Raw genomic sequence first — 6725 nt, 5'->3', positions numbered from 1 at the left:
GGAAACGAGGACACTATGCAGGGTGGCGCCTGCCTGGCGCCCGCTTGGTCTTGATCGTCATGTCTTGCGTCATGGGCACCTCGCAAGGTACCCCTTGCCTTGATCTCTCCGCCTCCTCGCGAGCCTGCCTGGTGAGGAGGCCTTGCGTCGTCCGCCCCGCGAGGCTTGGCCCCTCGTGAGGGTCTTGAACTTGGGTTGAGGAAGCCGAGCCGTATTGGGCCACTGCTGAGCCACGCTGCAGGCCGCAGGCAGACAAGTCTGGGGACCCCCGTTCCCAGGACGCCGACACAAATCACATGAATCTTCCTTTTTCTGCATGAATCAAATTGGAAGATCATCAACCAAATTATTAAAAAAATCAGCAACAGAACAACACTTAAACATATTATTACCCTATGATTCCGGCATTTGTAGAAGACTCGGCTAGGGTTGAGGATTGTGATTGAGACGCGACGGATGACTCTGCCTAATTTGCAGCAGTGGTACCACACCAACGGCAGCAGGTTGCGATGAGCAACCGGCTGCGGTGCGTGTGCCGGCGGGGGTGTGATGAAACCCATAGGCGATGGTACGGGTGGCGACTTGGCGCATATCTGGTTGTTGCCTGCTAAAGAGCAGGTGGAGGAGCAGCCAGTGGACATGGTTGTTGCGGCTAGAGCTTCTGATGCTAGGCAGAGTAAGTAGAGAAGAGGAGAAGCGAACATTGGATATGTCAGTTTCATTACTTGCATAGTAGCATAGCACCATATACAGTCATAGTTTAGGTTTGGATTCGAACCAGCTACAGGAGCACGTCTCTCTTTTTTCTAAAACTCGGCAACGTCTCTTTACTGGTACACTAGCTTGTTCTGTACGCCTTCTCAAGTCTTTGATTTTCTTTCTTTTTTTTGCGAGGAAGGAAGGAGGACAAAATTGAGAATTCCTGGGACTCGAACCCAAGACCTCTCGGTTGAAAACAAAGGGTGCTTGTCACTTATGTGGCGAACGTTCCCTGGGAGGAGGACGGCAGACGAATGCATTTTCCTCGTAGTTTTAGTTGCGACACAAGATTGAACGGTCGCAGTTCCGGGAATGTTATCAGGCAAACGAGCCCAGTTTTTCTTTTCTTCATATATATAAAAAAGTATGCTACTTGGTGGCAGCTTGGTCAACAAACGATAGTGCCAACCTTGACTGTTGGATTGACATTCAACGTATGTCGTTTTCTTCAGTCTCTTCTTCCTTGAGCCGCCAAAGCCAAACCAGCGCCGGTGGGACTGCCTGCTCCCGCCTCCGATGGATAGTTGTGTTGCTGCGCACGCATCATCACCACATCACACCCTAAAACTCTGCGCATCTTCCCCTGCTCTTGTTCATTCCCGTCCGAGGCCTGACCATCGTCCTCCACCTTGGTTCGCTCGCCATGGCGCCGCCCTCCGGTGTTGTCAACATGGTCAACAACCGAGAGGAATAAGGAGATGACTGTACATGGTGAGGATGACAGTAGTGTTGGAGAACGTAGCAGAAATTCAAAATTTTCCTACGAGTCACCGAGATCTATCTATGGAGATACTAGCAACGAGAGATAGGGGAGTGCATCTACATACCCTTGTAGATTGCTAAGCGGAAGCGTTCAAGAGAACGGGGTTGAGGGAGTCGTACTCGTCGTGATCCAAATCACCGGAGATCCTAGTGCCGAACGGACGGCACCTCCGCGTTCAACACACGTACAGCCCGGTGACGTCTCCCATGCCTTGATCCAGCAAGGAGAGAGGGAGAGGTTGGGGAAGACTCCATCCAGCAGCAGCACAACGGCGTGGTGGTGATGGAGGAGCGCGGTATTCCTGTAGGGCTTCGCCAAGCACCGCGAGAGATGAGGAGGAAGAGAGGTAGGGCTGCGCCAGGGAGAGGTGGAAACTCATATATATGGCAGCCCCAAAACCTCAAGTATATATAGGGGAGAGGGACGGGCTGCGCCCCTAAGGGTTCCCACCCCAAGGGGTGCGGCTGCCCCAAAAACCCATCTAGGGTGGCGGCCAAGGGGGGGAAGAGGGGAAACTTGCCCCCCAAGTAAGGTGGGTGCGCCCCCTCCCCAAACCCTAGGCGCCTTGGGCCCTTTTGGGGGGGCGCACCAGCCCACCTGGGGCTGGTCCCCTCCCACACTTGGCCCATGCTGCCCTCTGGGGCCGGTGGCCCCACTTGGTGGACCCCCGGGACCCTCCCAGTGGTCCCGGTACATTACCGATAACACCCGAAACTTTTCCAGTGACCAAAAGAGGACTTCCGATATATAAATCTTTACCTCCGGACCATTCCGGAACTCCTCGTGACGTCCGGGATCTCATCGGAGACTCCGAACAACATTCGGTAACCACGTATATCTATTCCCTATAACCCTAGCATCATCGAACCTTAAGTGTCTAGACCCTACGGGTTCGGGAACCATGCAGACATGACCGAGACGTTCTCCGGTCAATAACCAACAGAGGGATCTAGATACCCATGTTGGCTCCCACATATTCCACGATGATGTCATCGGATGAACCACGATGTCAAGGATTCAATCAATCCCGTATTCAATTCCCTTTATCCAGCGGTATTATACTTGCCCGAGATTCGATCGTCGGTATGACGATACCTTGTTCAATCTCGTTACCGGCAAGTCTCTTTACTCGTTCCGTAACACATCATCTCGTGATCAACCCCTTGGTCACATTGTGCACATTATGATGATGTCCTACCGAGTGGGCCCAGAGATACCTCTCCGTCACACGGAGTGACAAATCCCAGTCTCGATTCATGCCAACCCAACAAACACTTTCGGAGATACCCGTAGTGCACCTTTATAGCCACCCAGTTACATTGTGACGTTTGGTACACCCAAAGCATTCCTACGGTATTCGGGAGTTGCACAATCTCATGGTCTAAGGAAATGATACTTGACATTAGAAAAGCTTTAGCATACAAACTACACGATCTTTCTGCTAGGCTTAGGATTGGGTCTTGTCCATCACATCATTCTCCTAATGATGTGATCCCGTTATCAAAGGCATCCAATGTCCATGGTCAGGAAACCGTAACCATCTATTGATCAACGAGCTAGTCAATTAGAGGCTTACTAGGGACATGGTGTTGTCTATGTACCCACACATGTATCTGAGTTTCCTATCAATACAATTATAGCATGGATAATAAACGACTATCATGAACAAGGAAATATAATAATGATAACCAATTTATTATTGCCTCTAGGGCATATTTCCAACAGTCTCCCACTTGCACTAGAGTCAATAATCTAGTTCACATCGCCATGTGATTAACACTGACAGGTCACATCGCTATGTGACCAACATCCAAAGAGTTTACTAGTGTCACTAAACTAGTTCACATCACCATGTGATTAAGACTCAATGAGTTCTGGGGTTTGATCATGTTTTGCTTGTGAGAGAGGTTTTAGTCAACGGGTCTGCAACATTCAGACCCGTATGTACTTCGCAAATCTCTATGTCATATTGTAAATGTTGCTTCCACGCTCCACTTGGAGCTATTCCAAATGGTTACTCCACTATACGTATCCAGTTTGCTACTCAGAGTTATTCGGATAGGTGTTAAAGCTTGCATCGACGTAACCCTTTACACCGAACTCTTTATCACCTCCATAATCGAGAAACATGTCCTTATTTACTCCAAGGACAATTTTGACCGCTGTCCAATGATCCCCATTCCTGGATCATTCTTGTACCCCTTGACTGACTCATGGCAAGGCACACTTCTGGTGCGGTACACAGCATAGCATACTATAGAGCCTACGTCTGAAGCATAGGGGACGTCCTTCGTCCTTTCTCTCTCTTCTGCCATGGTCGAGCTTTAACTCTTAACTTCATACCTTACAACTCAGGCAAGAACTCCTTCTTTGACTGATCCATCTTGAACACCTTCAAGATCATGTCAAGGTATGTGCTCATTTGAAAGTACTATTAAGCGTTTTGATCTATCCTTATAGATCTTGATGCTCAATGTTCAAGTAGCTTAATCCAGGTTTTCCATTGAAAAGCACCTTTCAAACAACCCTATATGCTTTCCAGAAATTCTACATCATTTCCGATCAACAATATGTCAACAACATATACTCATCAGAAATTCTATAGTGCTCCCACTCACTTCTTTGGAAATACAAGTTTCTCATAAACTTTGTATAAACCCAAAATCTTTGATCATCTCATCAAAGCGTACATTCCAACTCCGAGATGCTTACTCCAGTCCTTAGAAGGATTGCTGGAGTTTTGCACACTTGTTAGCATCTTTCAGGATTGACAAAACCTTCTGGTTGTATCACATACAACTTTTCCTCAAGAATAACGTTGAGGAAACAATGTTTTGACATCCTATCTGCAAGATTTCAAAAATCATGCAGTAATTGCTAATATAATTCCAACAGACTCTTAGCATCGCTACGAGTGAGAAAGTCTCATGGTAGTCAACTCCTTGAACTTGTCGGAGAACATCTTAACGACAAGTCATGCTTTCTTAATGGTGATACTTACCATCATTGTCTGTCTTCCTTTTAAAATCCATCTGTACCCAACAGCCTTACGACCATCAAGTATTTCTTCCAAAGTCTACACTTTGTTTTCATACATGGATCCTCTCTCGGATTTTATGGCCTCGAGCCATTTGTCGGAATCCGGGACCACCATTGCTTCTCCATAGCTCGTAGGTTCATTGTTGTCTAGCAACATGACCTCCAAGACAGGATTACCGTACCACTCCAAAGCAGTACGCGTCCTTGTCGACCTATGAGGTTCGGTAGTGACTTGATCCGAAGTTTCATGATCACTATCATAAACTTCTACTTCAATTGGTGTAGGTGCCACATGAACAACTTCCTATGCCCTGCTACACACTGGTTGAAGTGATGGTTCATTAACCTCATCAAGTCTCCATCATCCTCCCACTCAATTCTTTTGAGAGAAACTTTTCCTCGAGAAAGGACCCGATTCAAGAAACAATCCCTATTGCTTTTGGATCTGAATTAGAAGGTATACCCAACTGTTTTGGGTGTCCTATGACGATGCATTTTATCCGCTTTGGCTTCGAGCTTATCAACCTGAAACTTTTTCACATAAGCGTCGCAGCCCCAAACTTTTAAGAAACGACAACTTAGGTTTGTCCAAACCATAGTTCAAACGGTGTCGTCTCATCGGAATTACGTGGTGCCCTATTAAAGTGAATGGGGTTGTCTCTAATGCCTAACCCATGAACAATAGTGGTAATTTGTTAAGAGACATCATGGTATGCACCAAATCCAATAGGGTGCAGCTATGATGTTCGGACACACCATCACACTATGGTGTTCCACGCGGTATTAGTTGTGAAACAATTTCCACAAGGTCTTAATTGTGTACCAAACACGTAACTCGGATATTCATCTCTATGATCATATCATAGACATTTTATCCTCTTTCACAACGATCTTCAACTTCACTCTGAAATTACTTGAACCTTTTAATAATTCAGACTTGTGTTTCATCAAGTAAATATACAGCATCTACTCAAATCATCTGTGAAGTAAGAACATAACGATATCCACTGCGTGCCTCGACGCACATTGGACTGCACACATCAAAATGTATTACTTCCAACAAGTTGCTTTCTTGTTCCATTTTACTGAAAACGAGGCTTTAAGTCATCTTGCCCATGTGGTATGATTTGCATGTCTCAAGTGATTCAAAATCAAGTGAGTCCAAATGGTCCATTTGCATGGAGTTTCTTCATGCATATACACCAATAGACATGGTTCGCGTGTCTCAAACTTTTCAAAACGAGTGAGTCCAAAGATCCATCAGCATGGAGCTTCTTCATGCGTTTTATACCAATATGACTTACATGGCAGTGCCACAAGTAAGTGGTACTATCATTACTATCTTATATCTTTTGGCATGAAAATGTGTATCACTACGATCGAGATTCAATAAACCATTCTTTTAGGTGCAAGACCATTGAAGGTATTATTCAAATAAACAGAGTAACCATTATTCTCCTTAAATGAATAACCGTATTGCGATAGACATAATCCAATCATGTCTACGCTCAACGCAAACACCAAATAACAATTATTTAGGTTTCACACCAATCTCGATGGTAGAGGGAGCGTGCGATGCTTGATCACATCAACCTTGGAAACACTTCCAACACATATCGTCAGCTCACCTTTAGCTAGTCTCCGTTTATTCCGTAGCTCTTTTATTTCGAGTTACTAACACTTAGCAACCGAACCGGTATCTAATACCCTGGTGCTACTAGGAGTACTAGTAAAGTACACATTAACATAATGTATATCCAATATACTTCTATCGACCTTGCTAGCCTTCTCATCTACCAAGTATCTAGGGTAATTCTGCTTCAGTGTCTGTTCCCTCATTACAGAAGCACTTAGTCTCGGGTTTGGGTTCAACCCTGGGTTTCTTCATTGGAGAAGCAACTGATTTGCCGTTTCATGAAGTACCCCTTATTGCCCTTGCCCTTCTTGAAACTAGTGGTTTCACTAACCATCAACAATTGATGCTCCTTCTTGATTTCTACATTCGCGGTGTTGAATATTGCGAATAGGTCAAGGATCATCATATCTATCCCTGTTATGTTATAGTTCATCACGAAGCTCTAGTAGCTTGGTGGCAACGTCTTTGGAAAAACATCACTATCTCATCTGGAAGATTAACTCCCACTCGATTCAAGTGATTGTTGTA

The sequence above is a fragment of the Triticum aestivum genome, chromosome 2B (genome assembly GCF_018294505.1).
Source record: "Triticum aestivum cultivar Chinese Spring chromosome 2B, IWGSC CS RefSeq v2.1, whole genome shotgun sequence".
In the NCBI taxonomy this organism is placed as follows: Eukaryota; Viridiplantae; Streptophyta; class Magnoliopsida; order Poales; family Poaceae; genus Triticum; species Triticum aestivum.
The sequence above is the reverse complement of the archived record's forward strand: the minus strand, read 5'-3'. Positions refer to the sequence as shown.